General features: G+C 38.9%; 1 protein-coding gene across 6 annotated transcripts in view; it reads right to left on the minus strand.

The window, feature by feature from the left end:
• LOC122938086 (cadherin-10-like) overlaps window positions 1-22,684 on the minus strand; it is a 516,432-nt gene that overhangs the window by 342,912 nt on the left and 150,836 nt on the right. The gene's annotated exons all lie outside the window — the stretch shown is intronic.

A 22,684-nucleotide genomic window follows, 5' to 3' on the forward strand; every position in this document is an offset into this window, starting at 1 on the left:
CATAATGACTCTCCCATATGCTGCAATGTTAAATCATTGCAATATATGGGTGAATCAATCAGACAATCACATCCCTTAGGGGGCATTAAAAAAAAGTCAAGAAAAAGTTAAAATATATATATATATATATATATATATATAAAATGGAAAACACTGCAGCACATCCGTTGGTGAAAATAGTGGATCTTTATTCACCCAAGCGACATTGCTTGAGAAAGGTCCCAGTAAGAGGACTGGGTGAATAAAGATCCACTATTTTCACCAACGGATATGCTGCGTTGTTTTTCATTTTATATACTATACATCTTGGTAAGGTGTTTGTTCTGCTGGCACCCAGTTTTTTTCTACTTGGAGTGCTGCCCATAATTATCTTTTTTTTTATATATATATATATATATATATATATATATATATATAAAAATTTTCATTTTATTTTTTTAAATAATTAAACATTGAAATCCCCCTTTCTGCATATTAAAATTAACCAATAAAAGTAAAGATAATTGGTATTGCCATATCCTAACATTTTTGTACTATTAAAACATAAATGTAATTATGCTATATGGTTGTTATGACTATAGGTAGGGGCAGACAAGGACAGTAAACCTTTTCCCTACCAACTTGCAGTACAAACCCTAGATACCTTGACAGCAACTGGTCGACTATATAAGTGCAGAGAAACAAACAAAGACAGACAAACACAATACCAAAGTCATAAAAAAATTGGTCAGAACCAGGCAAGCGATGCAGTACCAAACGAGAGACAGAGAGTGGTCAGAAGTAGTGTTGAGCGTAAATATTCGAACAGCGAATATTAATCTCGAATATTGCAACTTCACTTAAGCAGGAAGGAGTCATGTTTTCATATGGAAAAAAAAGACAAATATTCTAAAAACCGAATATATAGCAATATAGTGTTATATATTCGTTACTTAGAATATTTACATTTTTTCCCCCCAATCTGTACAGTTGTTCGCATACTCCTCCCCGACAAGCGTCTCCGTCACCATGGAAACACCTGTGGGTTAATAAAATACCATTGGATCAGAGTTTTCCCTGAGATCGTAAAAACTCAGATTCGATGGTATGTTCTAACCCACAGGCATTCCCATGGTGACGGAATGCTTGTTGGGGAGGAGTATGCACAAGTGGAATAACAGTACAGGTTGAGAAAAATAATAATATACAAATATTCTAAATAACAAATATATTAACTATATTGCTATAACTTTGTTTTTTTAGAATATTCATCATATTCATCAAGGGATTTTAATAGAGCAGCAAGTCCCTGGATCAGAACCTGATAATTCCATTTACTTGGCGCTATATTAGTCAGACATACTAGACAGCAATAGAGCAGTTAACCTAATTAGTCTACTGCTAATCTCCCACAGCACATGCCCGCTGTAGGGAGAAAAAAAGCATTGAATCCTGTTACTAAGTATGCTGCTGCATCACCAAGGGGTGTGGCTCATCAGCGTGCCTCTCCTGGCTGAAGATTATGTCACTGGAGCCCAGGCAGGTACGTTTGTTAAATTACCCCTCTTCTTACAGGGGGCTACCGGACCCTCAACATATGGAGAAGGCTTTAATGGGAGCTCAAGATGAAACTAATCAGACGAGTAGCATGAACATCTCAAGCTGCAACCCATGTTCTCTCCTCAGCACCATATCCCTTACAATGGATAAGGTACTGCAGAGAGCTCTGAATTCTCTGGGAGTCAATAATTTTCTCTACCTCATTCTCCAATTGTCCTTGGATAACAACTGGATCAGGAGATTTAGTTATAGGAATCACTGGAGTGATATTTCTTAAGTGATTTCTGGAATACATTATGTATTCTAAAGGAGCATGGCAACTGAAGAGTCAAATATACTGGATTTATTATAGTTATCTTATATGGGCCAATAGATTTCGGAGACAGTTTACGAGACAAGACCCTAAGGTGGAAATTCTTAGTAGAAAGCCATACAAGTCCCCAAGAACAAAATTCAGACCCAAGTAATGTTTTCTATTAGCTTGTTCACAATAGATGGTTTGACATTTTCCAGACTCTCACGAGCCTGGGCCCAAACTATGCACAGATCATTATGGTATCCACTGCAGGACTCACAGAACTAAACTCAACCACTGAGGAAAAACACAGATTAAACCCATAATTGCAATAGAAAGATGATGTGGTTGCTGATAGCAAACTCTGCTAGAGAAAAAAAATAGAAGAACTGCTCCAGACCCTGAATGACCCTTTTCAGTTTGTTTCATTTGTTTGAGGATGGAACACTGAAGAGTAGGACATTTTAATTCCCAACCGTTTGCTAAACTCTCTCCAAAATCTAGAGACAAACTGTACTCCTCTATCAGAGACAATGGACCCAAGTATCCCGTGCAATTCGAGAAAATTATCAATAAAAAAAAAAAAAAAAAAAAAAAAAATTCTTATATCAGCAAGTTTCTTTAGCAAAACCAGATTACATATCTTGGAGAATCTGTCAACGATTACCCAATAACAGTCTTCCACTGAGAGGGGCAAAGATCTGTTATAATGTCATTAGAGATGTGGGTCCAGTGTTCTATATAATGGTCAAGAGACAAAGTAGACCCATATGATGTCTCCTGGGTACCTTGGCACTCGAGCAAACATCACATGCTGAGACAAAGGAAAACACACCTCATGACCAAGTAGACCACTAGTAAGCTCTGGAGACCATTTGTTTAGCCCCAGCAACACTTGGAAGACCTGCAAGTATCGAGCAATAAGACTCCACCAAAACTTTAAGATGAAGATCTGGAGGCACAAACCATTTACCAAAAGGAAGATTACTAGGGGCTAAATCCTGATCAGGGTTAACAGTAGCTATGACAATTCCAGGAAAAAGAAGGTTAACAGGTTTAGTACCAATAGACTCATAGGTCCCAAAACTATGCGACAAAGCATCCACTTTCACATTACCAGACCCAGGACGATATGTGACAATAAAATTAAACCAGGTGAAGAACAAGTCTCAGCATGCATGTCTGGGGTTCAAGCACTTAACAGTGTCAAGGTTCACCAGGTTCTTATGATCCATAAGTACAATGACCTGGTGTGAGACACTTTCTAAGAAATGCCGCCATTTCTCAAAAGCCATTTTTACAGCCAACAGTTCCCAATTGTCAATGTCATAATTATTCTCTGAGGAATATTTTCTAAAAAAAGAATGGACATGGCTGCGACAATACAGTACCTACTCCAACCTCTGAAGCATCCACTTCAACAATGAATTGCTTGGTGACATTTGACTGGATGAGTACAGGAGCACAAATTAAATTCTCTTTCAGAGTTTCAAAAGCAGACAACTCATCAGAGCACCAGTTGATTAGATCTACCCCTTTCCTGGTTAAGGCTCCATTCACACATCCGCAATTTTGTTCCGTTCCACGATGTGCGTTCTTGATCCGGAAATGCAGACCTGCACTTCCGGGTCCACATTTCCGTTCCCGAAAAAAATAGAACATGCCCTATTCTTGTCCGCAATTGCGAACAAGAATAGGAATACAGGGAGTGCAGAATTATTAGGCAAGTTGTATTTTTGAGGATTAATTTTATTATTGAACAACAACCATGTTCTCAGTGAACCCAAAAAACTCATTAATATTTAAAGCTGAATATTTTTGAAAGTAGTTTTTAGTTTGTTTTTAGTTTTAGCTATTTTAGGGGGATATCTGTGTGTGCAGGTGACTATTACTGTGCATAATTATTAGGCAACTTAACAAAAAACAAATATATACCCATTTCAATTATTATTTACTTTTACCAGTGAAACCAATATAACATCTCAACATTCACAAATATACATTTCTGACATTCAAAAACAAAACAAAAACAAATCAGTGACCAATATAGCCACCTTTCTTTGCAAGGACACTCAGAAGCCTGCCATCCATGGATTCTGTCAGTGTTTTGATCTGTTCACCATCAACATTGTGTGCAGAAGCAACCACAGCCTCCCAGACACTGTTCAGAGAGGTGTACTGTTTTCCCTCCTTGTAAATCTCACATTTGATGATGGACCACAGGTTCTCAATGGGGTTCAGATCAGGTGAACAAGGAGGCCATGTCATTAGATTTTCTTCTTTTATACCCTTTCTTGCCAGCCACGCTGTGGAGTACTTGGACGCGTGTGATGGAGCAAAATCGTGTTTTTCTTGAAGGATGCAGACTTCTTCCTGTACCACTGCTTGAAGAAGGTGTCTTCCAGAAACTGGCAGTAGGACTGGGAGTTGAGCTTGACTTCATCCTCAACCCGAAAAGGCCCCACAAGCTCATCTTTGATGATACCAGCCCAAACCAGTACTCCACCTCCACCTTGCTGGCATCTGAGTCGGACTGGAGCTCTCTGCCCTTTACCAATCCAGCCACGGGCCCATCCATCTGGCCCATCAAGACTCACTCTCATTTCATCAGTCCATAAAACCTTAGAAAAATCAGTCTTGAGATATTTCTTGGCCCAGTCTTGACGTTTCAGCTTGTGTGTCTTGTTCAGTGGTGGTCGTCTTTCAGCCTTTCTTACCTTGGCCATGTCTCTGAGTATTGCACACCTTGTGCTTTTGGGCACTCCAGTGATGTTGCAGCTCTGAAATATGGCCAAACTGGTGTCTAATGACACATTCCCTTTAAGTTACATGCAGAAAATGATGCAGATTGGCAAACAATGGTGGCAAAATTGTCTTCTGTTTACATTAATTATTAACTTCTGGGTAGAATGTTTCTATGAATTATTTAAGCAAATGTATCATCCAAAACAGACTTATTGTTTAAATCATGTTTGTATGTTTAACATATTTTTTAAGAATTTTTGTTGAAGTTACTATTTTTGATTTCTGATGTTACAGACTGCTAGTTAATGTTATTTACTTCACTTGTCAGTGTTTTGTGCCTGATCAGGGTAAAAAAGCACAAGCAACTCTCTATATGTTTATTTATATTTCATGCTACTTAAATTGTGTCTTAATTTTAGATTTTTTTTTTTTTAAGTATTAAAATTATAATAGTAAGCCTTAAAAAACTGATCTTTGACCCATCAAGTGCTTCCCATTCCTCTCCCCAAATCGTATTGTTGAGCTTTTGAGGAGAAAGTTTAAGACTTTTATTTGGAATGGAAAAAGACCCAGACTTTCTTATAACTCTCTTTCCAGGCCTAAATGAATGTGGGGATTGTTCTTCTAGACCCAGAGCTGTATGGCAGGGTGGTGCTTCTGTCAAGAGTGGTGGACTGGTTGAGATCTCCTAAGTTATGGAACAGGAATTAGTGAGATCCCCTTTTCATTCTTTTCTGCTGGGAAATTAAATTCTCCTACACTCCATAGCGTCCTCAGCCCTGTCATTTGAGCTACCATTAATGCTTGGAAGTGGTTTCAAGCGTCACATTGTGTGATATCCTACACTTAGCCCCCACTGCTATCAGAGAGAGCATCCCACACTCCCTTAGTACATTTTTCCTCCCCATCATAGAACTGCTTAATGCTGACGGATCAGTACTTGACCCCCAACGACATGACTTTCCTGCTCCAAAATATGGAGAGATCTAATATATCCACTTGAATGGTACAAAGCACTAATCTCGTCCCCCAATGCCTCCTAAACTTATTTCCTAGTTATATAGTAGATTAAACACCCTGACACCTATCATCGAACTAGCCTTCATTAGGGATATTGGGCACAAGATTTGTCTCTAGAATTTTCAATCTCAGAATAGGCACAATTATTTATGATCCCACACAAATTTTCATGGTGTGTCCGTTTCCAGGAAAATGGATACAAACTGCTAACATGCTAGTGTAAAACCCCTGACAAGACCTATCTCTTTTCTGCTTCAGACATATGCTGGAGATTCCTGAAGGAACAGGGCATTTTTCTCCATATTTGGTGGGATTGTCCTATTGTGAAGCCTTGGTGGCAAAAAATCTTTCCTATTAGTAACCAGATCTACGGCACTGGGGTCCGGATGTCACCTATCAAAGCACTTTTGTGTATGTAGGACCCAACAGATGACCACAAAGCCATATTCTTATTTAAACAACTAATTATAGCCTCCCGCCTTCTTGTACCTAAATATTGGCCTTCTACAGCACTACCGGAGGCGGAGCAGTGGAAACAGAAGGTAGATCAGCTATACTGCTTCAAAGAACTATCATCTTGGGAAGTCCAAACTCATCGCGGCAAAAGACAACTTTTCCCATTTTTTTATACAAAGTTGGCATTTGACCAAGATATTTAGCTCACCCAGCATGGGTATATGTAAAATGACACCCCAAAACACATTCCCCAACTTCTCCTGAGTACAGCGATACCACATGTGTGACACTTTTTTGCAGTCTAGGTGGGCAAAGGCGCCCACATTCCAAAGAGCACCTTTCGGATTTCACAGGCCATTTTTTTACAGATTTTGGTTTCAAACTACTTTGCACGCATTTGGGCCCCTAAAATGCCAGTGCAGTATAACTACCCCACAAGTGACCCCATTTTGGAAAGAAGACACCCCAAGGTATTTCATGATGGGCATAGTGAGTTCATGGAAGTTTTTATTTTTTTTGTCACAAGTTAGTGGAATATGAGACTTTGTAAGGGAAAATTTTTAAAAAAATTCAGAATTTTCCGCTAACTTGTGACAAAAAATAAAACCTTCTATGAACTCACTATGCCCATCAGCGAATACCTTAGGGTGTCTACTTTCAGAAATGGGGTTATTTGTGGGGGTTTTCTACTGTCTGGGCATTGTAGAACCTCAGGACACATGACAGGTGCTCAGAAAGTCAGAGCTGCTTCAAAAAGTGGAAATTCAAATTTTTGTACCATAGTTTGTAAACGCTATAACTTTTACCCAAACCATCCACCGCTAACATCTTGTAATTTGGAGCAGCATAGCTTGTGTGCGTCCAAAACAAGAGACGGATGAGACAGCTCTTTAGCTCACTGTTCTGATGTAACTCATCCTGCTGTGTAATTAGGACAGGTTCTGTGTGTACGGCACTAATAGGATGGCAGCTATTTTATTTCCCCTGATGATTTCTCCACAAATAAGTCATTATAACTAATGAAAGATATTGGGAAGACATTTAAAATAAAGTTATATTTATTTTTATCTTCTTAATTACCACACAACGCCTTTAAGAAAGTGATTTTGGACCATCAAATATTTAGTTTGCCAAAGTAGGGCCATAAGAGGGGTTTTGTTTTTACATGAAAAGTTGAATGTCTAATTATTTTTGGCTTATTGATTAAATTAAAAAAATTTACAAGCCAAAAATCAGCAATTATTGACAGTTTTTTTATATTTTATATGCAAATTGCTGTGTGCGATAAATAATGTCTTTGTTTATGATAAAGCTACAGTTTTACCTTTGTTTAAGGTATTTAAAAATGTGATCTTGATTGCTTTTGTATTACAATATGTGATACTTGTCACATAGACTGTTAATATGTAATAATAAAAATAAAATAATGGACGTGTCCCTGCTTGAAAGAGCAAGTGCAAACTGGCTGCCCCTATCATTATGTACAGAATATTAAATTTAAAAATAATCAGAAAATGAAAAAAAATATAATACTTCCAAAAGGTTACCTTTATAGAGAAAAAAATATATTGTAGAACATATTTTGCTTTAATAGTTTTGCCTATTAGTTGTTTCTGATAGCATTAAAATATTTACACATACCACATGCATTTTCACATAATTTTCTCAATTCTTTTACACATTTATGTATACATATGAATTCAGTTGCTTAGTAATATATTCATATTTTTTTTTATATCATACTATATTTCTATCTAGAAATATTTATTTTAGGAGTTTGAATAACCAGTTGCTCTAACCATGTACTTTATACACTGCATATATATCCAAAAGATGTTTAAAATTGTTTGTCCTAATTAATTAGAGTTTACCTTAAAATTCATTAAACTAATGTATGTAGGTCATCCTCTAACGAGAAGCCTGTTACTTTGTAATTTACTTGTTTTAATCACTGTTTTCCTGCAATTTGTGCAAAAAAGCTAGACTACATAAAAAGGCAGAAAATACTGTGATATGTAAAAAATAAAAATAAAAAATAAACAAAGTAAAGTGTCACTAAGTATACTAAAATATTAGTTATCTTAATTATATATATATATATATATATATATATATACAAACATAAAGAAAATCTGGCAGCACTCCCTTCGATAGTAGGACAGGGTGCCCGCGGTGGTCCCTCGACTCAGGACAGGAAATAATGAAGAGAATCCGCAGCACTCCTTGAAGAATAAAATGTGGTCTTTATTCACACATATCAAAAATCGACACATCTAGTTTCGATGCCTTGTTCCGGGGGGCAGTTGGACTGCTGGATTATCACTCTTTTGCCCTTCTTTCCTAGTTTAAATGCTTCTTAGCAAATGTTTGGAACTGTTCACCGAGGAAATTCGTTCCCTTGAGAGAAAGATGCAAACCATCTTTCTTGTACAGTTCTTTTCCATTCCAACAAGAGCTAACATGAGACACAAAGCCAAACCCTTGGTTCAGACACCATTCACCAAGCCATACATTGAATTCCTTAATGCGCATCTTCCTGTCATGCTGAAGGTTATGCACAGGCAAAACTGCAGAGAATGAAACAATTGATGCAACCTCCCGTATATCCTTTTCAAGTGTGTGAAAAGCTTCTTTCACCTTTGAAACCTCATTGCAAGCCAGATCGTTTGTCCCAAGATGGAGAATAACATCCACTCCCCTTTCCTGCTTTGCTTGCCTAACAATATTAAGGATCCGTCGTCTATCCCTGCTAGCGGTAGCACCAGGGAGACATCTCACAACACCATTCTCCTCAAACCACACTGACATTTTACAGTATCAAAGCAGAACTTGTTTATTACAGGAAGTTATATCATCAGAGAGGGCATTCCTCTACTCAGGCTCATACCATTGTTTTATTGGCTAAAATACAAAAACAACAAAAGAGATAACACTTGGCACCTGCACATTATTTTACAAACTTTGGTATGTAAACTACAAACCGGATTCCAAAAAAGTTGGGACACTATACAAATCGTGAATAAAAACTGAATGCAATGATGTGGAGGTGCCAACTTTTAATATTTTATTCAGAATAGAACATAAATCACGGAACAAAAGTTTAAACTGAGACAATGTACCATTTTAAGGGAAAAATATGTTGAATCAGAATTTCATGGTGTCAACAAATCCCCAAAAAGTTGGGACAAGGCCATTTTGTGGCATCTCCCCTTCTACTTACAACACTCAACAGACGTCTGGGGACCGAGGAGACCAGTTTCTCAAGTTTAGAAATAGGAATGCTCTCCCATTCTTGTCTAATACAGGCCTCTAACTGTTCAATCGTCTTGGGCCTTCTTTGTTGCACCTTCCTCTTTATGATGCGCCAAATGTTCTCTATAGGTGAAAGATCTGGACTGCAGACTAGCCATTTCAGTACCCGGATCCTTCTCCTACGCAGCCATGATGTTGTGATTGATGCAAAATGTGGTCTGGCATTATCTTGTTGAAAAATACAGGGTCTTCCCTGAAAGAGGTGACGTCTGGATGGGAGCATATGTTGTTCTAGAACCTGAATATATTTTTCTGCATTGATGGTGCCTTTCCAGACATGCAAGCTGCCCATGCCACACGCACTCATGTAACCCCATACCATCAGAGATGCCGGCTTCTGAACTGAGCGTTGATAACAACTTGGGTTGTCCTTGTCCTCTTTGGTCCGGATGACATGGCGTCCCAGATTTTCAAAAAGAACTTTGAATCGTGACTCGTCTGACCACAGAACAGTCTTCCATTTTGCCAAACTCCATTTTAAATTATCCCTGGCCCAGTGAAAACGCCTGAGCTTGTGGATCTTGCTTAGAAATGGCTTCTTCTTTGCACTGGAGAGTTTCAGCTGGCAACGGCGGATGGCACGGTGGATTGTGTTCACTGACAATGGTTTCTGGAAGTATTCCTGAGCCCATTCTGTGATTTCCTTTACAGTAGCATTCCTGTTTGTGGTGCAGTGTTATTTAAGGGCCCGGAGATCACGGGCATCCAGTATGGTTTTACTGCCTTGACCCTTACGCACAGAGATTGTTCCAGATTCTCTGAATCTTCGGATGATGTTATGCACAGTTGATGATGATAGATGCAAAGTCTTTGCAATTTTTCGCTGGGTAACACCTTTCTGATATTGCTCCACTATCTTTCTGCGCAACATTGTGAGAATTGGTGATCCTCTACCCATCTTGGCTTCTGAGAGACACTGCCACTCTGAGAAGCTCTTTTTATACCCAATCATGTTGCCAATTGACCTAATTAGTGTTAATTGGTCTTCCAGCTCTTCGTTATGCTCAAATTTACCTTTTCCAGCCTCTTAATGCTACTTGTCCCAACTTTTTGGGGATTTGTTGACACCGTGAAAATTTGAATCAACGTATTTTTCCTTTAAAATGATACATTTACTCAGATTAAACGTTTGATCTGTCATCTACGTTCTATTACAAATAAAATATTGACATTTGCTATCTCCACATCATTGAATTCAGTTTTTTGTCACAATTTGTTTAGTGTCCCAACTTTTTTGGAATCCGGTTTGTATGTAAACATTTAGGTGCCAGTGCCATATTTTACTGGCTTCATTATAATATCATGACATCCTCAGCACTCTGCTCTACTTGTCAGTGATTATGATTCTGAATACAGTTTAACATGATCTTCAGCTGAATCTCTGTAGTAATGGAGTTCATGAGGAGACATGAATTACAGAGAGGAGGATGGGGATGTGTCTAATGAACAGCAGCACTTATATGCAATCTTTATTACCACAGCCCCACATTGCAACAGTCTGTCCTGACCATCCTCTCTGTATTTCATATCTTCTCGTGAACTCCATTACCAGACAAATTCAGCTAAAGATCTTATCAGTTCTATTCAGGATAATAATCCATGACAAGTAGAGCAGAGAGGTGGAAGAGGCAGCTCTTTATCTCAGTGTTCTGAAGCAACATGTTCTGCTGTGTGATTAGGACAGATTTTGAGTGCACTAATAGGACAGTGGGCATTTTATTTCTCCTAATGATTGCCTCCTAGACAAAATGAGCTAACTAATGAAAGGTATATGAGAATATATTTATAATAAAGTAATATTTAAGTATTTTGACTTTTTTAAGTCTCAGAGAACCCCTTTTAAGGGGAAATCTTATTTCATTTAAAGTGCATTCATATGAAACAATTTTCTCACTGGGATGATTTAACCCTTTTGCTTTCAAGATTATTTTCAGTATTTTGATAAACATAAATAAAATCTGAATTATCAAATACATTTTAAAAATATTATAACCACATACCCCTATATATATATATATATATATATATATATATATTATTTTTTTTATTATTATTATATAATTATTTTTTTTTAAGTAGACATCTGGCATATTATGACAATTCCCACCAGAACTTTACACCTATGGGTGCCTTCATGTAATTTTTTCATTAAAGATTATGGTTCTATGGCAAAAATTATGACATAAGCAGAGCCTGAAACTTATAACACCTACCACTCAATACAATTCAAATACCAAAGGCTGTTTATGCTTAGATCTACATGTACATATACTGTACTCACCTAAACATGCATAGCTCAAAAATATAAATGATCCAGATGGGTGTAAACTTTCATATCACTAAATCGATAAATGGTGTAATTATATTTGTAGCTGTTCATCTTCTCACCTCTCTGGTAGAAAAAAAGACCAACCCAAATATGATAATCAAAGGACATATGTACTCCCTGATTGGTAAGATGTGTGATAAAATGAAATATAGTTCCTATATCATCATCTGGGCAAAGAAGACTGGTGATCTTAATTTCTGGTGTCATTTGCAGCTTCTTCCCTTTAATATAGACACAAAGGGGGAGATTTAACAAGGCTGGCACTTTATGATATTCCCTATGTTGCCACAGGATGCACCTAATTTATGAGGAGGAACATACCTTATCATAAATGAAGTGCATCCTCTGTCAGTCTGTGCATCTAAACAGGAATGTATAACAACTCAGAACTGCCATAAGTTTCTGGCTTCAGAAGAGAAAATTGTTGGGGTGGATGACTACTCTCTGCTCCCACTCTTGCCAGGGTAATGTAAAATCTGAGAGATTAAACAATTTTTCAAAAAGTTGCACTTATAAACACATAGGTTGTCAATTACTATTCAATATATGCCTGTCACGGTCCCTCAGGTGACTGATGTAAGGAAATCAAGTAGATTGGATGAGTGTAGAGGAATCTATGTGAGTTTGGCTCTGGTGTTCCTGCTCATTCATCTCTACAGAAGTTAAGTGTTGTGTTTGTTTGTGTTTGTTATATTCCCTGTTGTTTGTATCTGGGTGTGAGACAGAGACTTCCATTCGTCCATCTGGTGAGGAATGAGTTGTCTCTGGCCCTAACCTTTTCCAGGGCCTTATAGGGATATAAAGGCCTAGGTATACTGCATATGAATATTCCTACTTCAGGGTCTATTCATATTGGTAGATAGTTAGGACCCGGGTTAGGGTTGTCTAGGAGGTGACCTGTTTCTTCCCTAGTTTCCAGGCCAATTACTGTTCCCCTTCCCTCCTGTGTTCAGTGTGGAGTTCCCCTCCCCAACGCTGATCGTGACAATGCCAGTTTTCTAGCATATATCTGGAGCAGATTGAGGTGCAAAGGTTATTTGTGCCGCAATCTGCAATTTGCAACTTTTCCCCGCTCACGCCAGATCTCAAAAAGGGGGTGTGGAGTGGGCTGGGAAGGGGACAGAATGATAGGTCTGTCTTATTTATAATTTTCTACAACTGTTTTAAGCATAAAAAAATGGTCTAAATTTAAGCCAGCCACGATGCTGGTTTACATTTAGACGGGGGTGGATGCGCCAAAGTTATATAGAGGCTGGTGCCTCTAAGTTGCTTAGGCGGATGCACCACCAATGCAAGGGGTTATTAAGACCGGTGTCTAAACACCCCTCCTAATAAAAATAATAATAATTTTGGGCAACTTTGTAATGCCATTTTTCAAGTGCAATGGAGATGTCAGCACTCCTGCTAATTAAATGCAATTGATTTTAAATTGTGCCTTTCCGAAGCAGTGGAGACAACTGCTATGACTCCCACTTAATTTTATGAGCTGGAAGAGTATGTTTAACTTGATTGAAAATTAGGCAATCCTTTGGGGCCATGGAGGTGAGAGGTGGCAAACAGGCTTGTCTCTTGCCCAGATAACTGGATCTAATGGACCTTCACAAGAGGCTATTGGAGTTCAGGGTTTCAAGGGTAGATTAATGTCCCATAAATGTATTGTGGTTTATTATGGCTCCATAAAAAAACAAAGCCATACAATGGTGGTGTGCCTAAAGCCTGAATAAATAAATATAAAAATGCTTGATAATTGGTAGTTTGTAATGAGAAATTGTAAAATGCCTGCCAATTTACCTGAAATGTTATATTATTTAATAAAGCAATACAGTTTTCCTTTTGATGTAAGGTATTTCAATTCAGTGTTTAAAAAGGGACAAAATGAAGTCAGATTACTGTTGTACAGAAGGCTATTTCATGTATTTAATTTTCAAAACATGAAAGAAAAGGAAAAATAATCAAAAGGATAAGTCAACCACTGTAGAACAGCGTAAGTGACTTTGAGGAACACATGTCTTGAGTTCAAAATGATTTAGCTACCAGACAAGAGAATGAGTCAGAACCAAGATTAGTCTTCTAAATACCAGACCCTCAAATGAATCAGAACAGGTTCCATAAAAACCCCCTCGGACTCCTGTTTATTCTGTCTAATTTCTCATATGTCTCTTTTGGCCCTGGTATTGCCTGCCATATACAGATCAATTATGTCAGGCAATGTCATAACACTAATGCTGGACTACATTAGGTCCTAATATGTGTTGGAAAGCTCCTAGAGAAAAAGAGACCAGGGCCCAATATTTGTTTAGGGGCAAACCTGGAGATTCACTGGCTTCTAGTAGATTAGTCCGGGCCTGCTGGTAGAGTACAATTGTCCTTTTTATAAAAATGACATTTAGACTTTTTTTTAACATTTACAGTTCTATATTCCAGGCGTTCCTGCACAATAATTTTTAAGTAACAATTTAACTAATACAAATATAATAATTACTGGTACACTAGCGATATGTGGAGATTACCGGGCTATGAAACATAAATAATATAAATTTTGTTAGTCTTTTGGAAGTCCCTGCGCTTTTGATGGTGTCCCACATACTGTGATGATATTGTATTTAACCTAGTTATCTACTGATCCTCTGCTCTAGCTATTTTCCTCTGTAATCATGCAGCTACACGTCAAAGGTTTCCTGCAGTGTTCTTTAATAGCCTTCTTGATAAAAGCCATCGTATACTGTGGACATAAGATATGTCTCTTCCATGATAAATGTGCTAAATATATTTTGCTCAGATAAGCATATGAAAGTTAACATATATGTTTGCAACATTACTGTTATATTATTTTCATTTCTCCTTATAAATACTTATTCACATTTTATGTATCGCTTTATGTGTGAAAAATAAAAAATATCTAGACACTTTTGAATGTTGGAAGAGAAGACACATTATCCTATTAACATAGCTCATCTTTTTTCAGAAAGTTATAAATAAAAAGGTAATAAAAGTGTTCCTTATTCTTCATGTAATTATGCTTTTTGTATATTGGGTCAGAGTGAAAAAAATAAACATAAATTTCTGTAAAGTGTCGCTGTGGTCATAAATTTTAATGTAGTTATGTAGAGATATTTTCTTGTTATAATACAGTCTTGAAAAACATTCCGATTCTATGCATATGTTGCCCATGACCATCTGATAACTCAGTGCTTCAACTGTTTGTTATGTTTGAAATATTTAACTGTATAATTTGGTAAATTAGTGCTAAAATCTCTAACAGTGACACTATATGTATATATACACAATTGAGTCATATTATTACAAGCACTTTCTACTTTTGATGTTGGCAGTGTGTACCTCATAAAATAAGTCATGTGTAGTGGGCTGGCTTGGGGGTATATAAGGTGTGAGATAGGCTATCTACATATGGAACATAGCCCTTGTTGCTGTCATGGATAAATGGGATGGTTTATCAGCTTTGAAAAAAGGAATGATTATTGGCATTTAGGACAAGGGGGCATTACTTCTGAAATTGCACAATGTGTGAGCTGTTTGTGTGTTGCTGTAAAAGTGTGTAGTAAGTGGACAAATGGCAACACTGCAAATAAGTGACATGGAAACTGAGGAGCACCATTTGCAATTGATGTTAGAGGTGAACATTGGCCCTGAAAATGTGCAAGGGTGGACAAGCACGCTACAGTGGAGCAGCTTACCATCAAAATTAACCAGGGGGCTACCAGTAATTTGTCTAAAATAACAGTCCTGTTAACTCTACTGCATATGGGACTAAGAATCAGTCCACAGTCACTATACCTCTGCTAACAAAGTTGAATCAGCAGATAAAGCTTCAGTTGGAGCATTATCAAAATTGGAGCTCCAATGATTCTCCGATGAGTCACATTTTTTAAATCATCCAATGGATGGACATTGGTGTGTCAAGTGAGAAACATCAGAGAACAAACACCCTGCAGTCATTGCTGGAAGAACACAAGCTGGTGGTAGCGGCAAAATGGTTTGGGGAATGTTTTCATGGCATTCTATGGGCCAACATCCATGTGGATGGCACGCTTAGCTGATTTGGGCATGAATCCATTCTTGCAGATTACTTATACCCATACATCCTGATTGCCTTCTCTGTGGCAGATTGGATCTTCTAGCAAGACAATGCAACATTTCAAATGGCTAGAAAATTGCTAAACATTGGTTGGAGGAGCATGACTAAGACTTCCAAGTACTACCCTGGCTGCCTATTTCCCCAGGCTTGAACCCAATTGAGTATCTCTGGGACCACTATGATCATTGTGTTTTCTCTATGGATCCTTCCCCATGCACCCACCAGCAGTTCCAACTTTTTGTATAAGGTTGTGTTAGCCTGTAAATGATGAAAATTACAATTATTATCTGCAAATGGAGTCCCTGGATCACCTTATTTCCCTCCTTGCACTAGTAGTCTTCGTTCTTACTGTGAATTCATATTCTGTAATGAATCTTTGCAGATTTAAAACTTAAAAAAAAAAAAAAAAACTGTGGACACTGTGTATCAGATCCATTACATGCCCTAAGCATTTGGGGCATGTGAGGAATATGGATTGTTATTTACTGGCAGCCCTGATTGTCATTTGATTCACCTTTTGGCATGTACACAGTCAGTAAGTTCCTTCCCCCAGCCATCTGATTGTCAGATAGCAAGGAAGAAAGCCCCAGGGGTAAAGGCTTCAAGGAGGCCCAGATGGATAATGTCACACCTCAACCAGCCAGTTTGGAGACAAGCTAAATCCTGCAGGAAAACCCGCCAGCAGGAGGTATCATCCCTTGTCAGGATCAATGCTACCTCCCAGACATGTTGGCACCTACATTTCATAAGGAATTATGAATCGCCCGGCCATCACAGACGCAAACCGGATACATATTTGTGTCCCGTGGCCATGATGTACGTGCCCATGGTCTTTGTTTGATAGGGGGATGTCAGGGAAGGGTAATATACATATCTCCCCCAGAAACCAAATAACGATACAATGTTTGGAATCTAGTTGTAGCCGGGACCCGGGTGGATCAATTGGGCCCGGAACCATCTTCCTGCGACGTTCTGGTCTGGGGCTATGAGTCATAAGGGGTTTTATGGGTCATTTGCTCCCAGCACCAGAGAAGGAGGGTTGGACCCTACCCATAGGCAGGTAGGAGAGCGGCCGGCTACAGGTCATAAGCCCATGCAAGCCAGCAGACGGGGTCTTTCTCTGAAGAAGGGTCACATCATGTAATGTGTTTAGGGGGACCCAGGAACTAGCTAAGATCATGGCCCTTCATTTGACTACAGCAAAGAAAACACCACAACCCAAACAAACTTTCATCTTACCCGGTAACTGACTTTTACTCTGCTTAACCCAGTTGTACCCATATAACCTGTATCTGTAACTTCAGACCACTGTATATATTCTCTGTGTATATTGTGTTATATCTAGTGTGCCCTTATGGGGATTAAATATAAAATTTAATCTTGTGCTTTCTTGTATTTTGCTCACAAATCATTTCGGTCTAGTTACAGGCTACCTGGGTTGGTTTCTCACCCTATATAATCCCATTAGCGGACCGGGCTTATATCAAACGAGAAGCGGGTGGCAGATACCCAGGCTGAGACAGCGCTGTTTTCACTGCGGCAGTGAAAAGGCTCTCTCAGCTTGTTGCCTCTCTGTGCCCGCGTGAACAGGAGGTGTGTGTGTAAACTGTACCAAGCTGACCTTACCTGCTCCTCTGGAGGGCGTAACGTCATGTTTTTGGTAACCCATGACCATACCGTGTCTTGTCAGCTCGACGTAAGCAGAAGTCTTTGCGATCTTGCTGCAAACATTGCAAGAATTATTTTGTCTTGTGTCTATGACATGACACTTTGGATATGTGCATATATTACCGTGTCAAAATACGAAGCTTAATTAATGAGTAGCAAAGCAGAGTTTAGCATTGGATTTTGATACTATAATTTATTGGTATTACCAAAGTATCATATCATAGACACAAGACAAAATAAATCTTGCAATGTTTGCAGCAAGATTGCAAAGACTTCCTCTGTGCCAAAACATTTTACGGTAGTACCGAGGCTATATTGTTAATTACGTTTTCAAACTAATAAGGTTTTCCCAACAGCCCAAACCCGATTCTCTCAACACTACCATTGATAATAAAAAATGAAAAATATTGTATATATGTAGGAGTTAGCTCAGACACATAAAACTATTATACAAATAAGTGATCCATTGTCAGTTTATGCCTGCCATGAGGGGAATATGTTATCTGCCAGGTAATCATCATAATTAATAGTAGATTTTAAATTAGAATGACAATATGACAGCTCTGTTGTTCTCTTAAAAGGCTGAAATAGACCATAGAAAATTAATGTTCTGATTCAAAAGTCAAGTAAGGCCATGCTAATCCAAATATAGTCCAAATATATTAGGTATTTAAAGAACCAGGACAGGATGTTAAATACTTCATGACTTAAAAAAATATATGATTCAGGGTTAATAGTGGCTCACCCTTTAGATAACCAGGTCAGGTGTTCTCACTAAGGTGTGGTTCACCCAAACCACATTGGCAAGTAAGAAATTATATATAGTATATAGTGGGCACTCAATAACTGGCGCTACACATCAGGTCCATCTAATGTTAATCACAGTACATTTTATTCAACAATGATTACAATACAATAAACAGTAGTCTATCTATAGGTTCCAGATAAGTAAGTTAGAATCCTGTAAAACTGTCCAATAAAATTTGCATGTGTGAATATATGCGCTAATATTAGCGCTTCAAAGAGTCTCAATCGTATAGATCGTTACTAGGGAATATAGTCCTCGGTCTCACTCAGTATCAATGCTGAGTAGTTACTCACTGTTTGATGTCCTGGTTAGCTTGTCTCTGCCTGTGGCGGCGTCCCACCACAGGTCAGCGCACTCACCCGACTTCCTTGCTGTGTTATGATGTTAAATTTCCACAATATCACTGTGATAGTTAGCCACCTCCTCGTAACTCACAGTTATATGTCCCCACGTGTTGCTAGCGTCCTGCGTATTTTCAGCAGTCCACGTGATCAGGACTTCAGGATGTCCTTGTTCATTAGTTAGTTGAGGATTCCTGTAGAGGATCGGGGGTGGTATCAAACAGCCGTCTAGCTGGTTTTATCCGTAGCTGATCAGCTTATATTTCCAATGTAGAGAGGTGTCTTTTCAATATAAGGATCCCATCCGCTATACGCATTTCGAGGTCTCAGACCTCTTCCTCAGTAGCTCCTGAGGAAGAGGTCTGAGACCTCGAAACGCGTATAGCGGATGGGATCCTTATATTGAAAAGACACCTCTCTACATTGGAAATATAAGCTGATCAGCTACGGATAAAACCAGCTAGACGGCTGTTTGATACCACCCCTGATCCTCTACAGGAATCCTCAACTAACTAATGAACAAGGACATCCTGAAGTCCTGATCACGTGGACTGCTGAAAATACGCAGGACGCTAGCAACACGTGGGGACATATAACTGTGAGTTACGAGGAGGTGGCTAACTATCACAGTGATATTGTGGAAATTTAACATCATAACACAGCAAGGAAGTCGGGTGAGTGTGCTGACCTGTGGTGGGACGCCGCCACAGGCAGAGACAAGCTAACCAGGACATCAAACAGTGAGTAACTACTCAGCATTGATACTGAGTGAGACCGAGGACTATATTCCCTAGTAACGATCTATACGATTGAGACTCTTTGAAGCGCTAATATTAGCGCATATATTCACACATGCGAATTTTATTGGACAGTTTTACAGGATTCTAACTTACTTATCTGGAACCTATAGATAGACTACTGTTTATTGTATTGTAATCATTGTTGAATAAAATGTACTGTGATTAACATTAGATGGACCTGATGTGTAGCGCCAGTTATTGAGTGCCCACTATATACTATATATTAAAAAAATATATATTTAAAAAAAACATCTTTCAATGCATTTGCAAAAACAGGATATTAATATGTAGGCTGTTAATTAGGGTTGAGCGAACCTGAACTGCAAAGTTAAGGTTCGTACCGAACTTTGCGAGCTGAGGTACCCGGACCCGAGCCCGGACTTTTGAACTTCGGGTTTGGTGTTCGGGTTATTTCATTATTTTCTGTAATAACATGATTATTACAGAAAATAATAGCATTCTTAAGACAGAATGCTAAATAAAATATAGACATTGAGGGGTTAAAAATAATAAAAAAAAACCTCAGCTCATCCACTTGATCGCTCAGCCTTGATCACGCACGTCTTCTTTCTTCAGGACCTGCAAAAGGACCTGCAGTGACGTCACCGCACTCACCATGTGGCCCCTCAATCTCCATTTTATTTAGCATTCTGTCTTAAGAATGCTATTATTCGGGTCCCCATTTAATGGGGTCCGGGTTCAAGGTTTGAGTTCGGGTCAAGTTTGGGTACCGAACCCGAACTTTGACCTGAAGTTTGGCTGAACTGAAAAAATAAAAATAAATGATTTCCACCAAGGATTTGGGGATTTTGACATCACAGCGTTCACTATGCATTAAAAATGACCTGATATTCTTATTCTGCGGCTCAATACGAATGCAGTGATACAAAACTTGAACAGGTTTTTGATGTTTTACTACTTTAAAAAATAATGAAACCTTTAGAAAAATCTAAATTTTCTTTGCATCACTATATTCTGACAGCCATTACTTTTATAGATTGCGATCTACAGAGCTTTATAATGGCTTGGTTTTGCGTAACAAACTGTAGTTTTCATTGATGTCAATTTTGTAGTATATGCAACGCTTTGCTCACTGTTATTCAATTTGTTGAGAGGATAAAATGACAAAAAATGGCAAATCGCATGTTTTACATTTTTATTCTTTTATTGCATTCACTGCACGCACAAGAACCTTTTTAAAATATTTTAATAGTTCAGACGTTTTCGAACACGGCGATACCCAATATGTTTATTTTTTTATTGTTTATGTATTTTTATATGTAAACTTGGGAAAGGGGGGGTAATTCAAACTTTTAATATTTTGGTGGTTTGTTTTTACTTTTTTTTTAATTTCTTTAACTTTTTTTTTTACAACAATTAGTCCCCATAGGGGCCTCGTACATGGGATCTTTTGATCCCCTCTCCTATTCAACATAATAGAGATCTATTACGGTGAATAGGATTTTTACACACTCCATTCTGCGCTGTGCCTCGTGCATGGCTAAGTATGGAGAAAACCATGGCAGGCCTGGATCACTTCAGCAGCGTCCAGGCTGCCATGGCAACTGATCGTAAGGAATATGGAGCCACATCACTTCATAGGTGCTGCGATCATCCTCAATAGCGGCACCTGAGGGGTTAAATGGCAGGGGTGGCGTGATCGCCGCTTCCTGTCAGTGCGGCCGGATGCTGGCTGTATCATACAGCCGGCAGATCGCGCGTATGGAGCAGGCTCACTGCAGAGGCCCACTCCATACATGCCCTGGCACGCAATGACATACATGTATGTCAAAATGCGTTAAGGGAAGTTAAGTGGTTTTGCTACTGTAGCTATTCTGTATGACCCAAGTGATTGACTAGGCTTGTATCTGACTGGTTTTAGGTTTACCAGTTGTTCTTCCTTGGCCTATTTTTGATAGGTACAAACTAGAGATGAGTGAATTTCCTGAAATTTGTTTTGGTTTTGCTTTATCAATTTGATTCTCAGATTCAATTTGATATGAATAAATTTGACCCACATCAAATGTGTTCCTAATGTCCCAGTTGCTTGTGAAACCTCTCTGTCAATTATTATCTGACTAGCTATTGTCTTTTTTAATTCACTTATTCTTTAACTATTTAGGTATCCAAGTATTCCATTTTAATTTTCATCTTTATTCCATGATTTTTCCTTCTTTCATTATCCATAACTAGAGTTGAGCGAACACCTGGATGTTCGGGTTCGAGAAGTTCGGCCGAACATCCCGGAAATGTTCGGGTTCGGGATCCGAACCCGATCCGAACTTCGTCCCGAACCCGAACCCCATTGAAGTCAATGGGGACCCGAACTTTTCGGCACTAAAACGGCTGTAAAACAGCCCAGGAAAGGGCTAGAGGGCTGCAAAAGGCAGCAACATGTAGGTAAATCCCCTGCAAACAAATGTGGATAGGGAAATTAATTAAAATAAAAATTAAATAAATAAAAATTAACCAAAATCAATTGGAGAGAGGTTCCATAGCAGAGAATCTGGCTTCCCGTCACCCACCACTGGAACAGTCCATTCTCAGATATTTAGGCCCCGGCACCCAGGCAGAGGAGAGAGGTCCCGTAACAGAGAATCTGTCTTCATGTCAGCAGAGAATTAGTCTGCATGTCATAGCAGAGAATGAGGCTTCACGTCAGCCACCACTGCAACAGTCCATTGGCATATATTTAGGCCTAGCACACAGGCAGAGGAGAGAGGTCCCGTAACAGAGAATCTGGCTTCATGTCAGCAGAGAATCAGTCTGCATGTCATAGCAGAGAATGAGGCTTCACGTCAGCCACCACTGCAACAGTCCATTGGCATATATTTAGGCCCAGCACACACACAGGCAGAGGAGAGAGGTCCCGTAACAGAGAATCTGTCTTCATGTCAGCAGAGAATTAGTCTGCATGTCATAGCAGAGAATGAGGCTTCACGTCACCCACCACTGCAACAGTCCATTGGCATATATTTAGGCCTAGCACACAGGCAGAGCAGAGAGGTCCCGTAACAGACAATCTGGCTTCATGACAGCAGAGAATCAGTCTGCATGTCATAGCAGAGAATGAGGCTTCACGTCACCCACCACTGCAACAGTCCATTGGCATATATTTAGGCCTAGCACACAGGCAGAGGAGAGAGGTCCCGTAACAGAGAATCTGTCTTCATGTCAGCAGAGAATCAGTCTGCATGTCATAGCAGAGAATGAGGCTTCACGTCAGCCACCACTGCAACAGTCCATTGGCATATATTTAGGCCCAGCACCCAGGC

This window comes from Bufo gargarizans, chromosome 5, assembly GCF_014858855.1.
Source record: "Bufo gargarizans isolate SCDJY-AF-19 chromosome 5, ASM1485885v1, whole genome shotgun sequence".
NCBI classification, from domain to species: domain Eukaryota; kingdom Metazoa; phylum Chordata; class Amphibia; order Anura; family Bufonidae; genus Bufo; species Bufo gargarizans.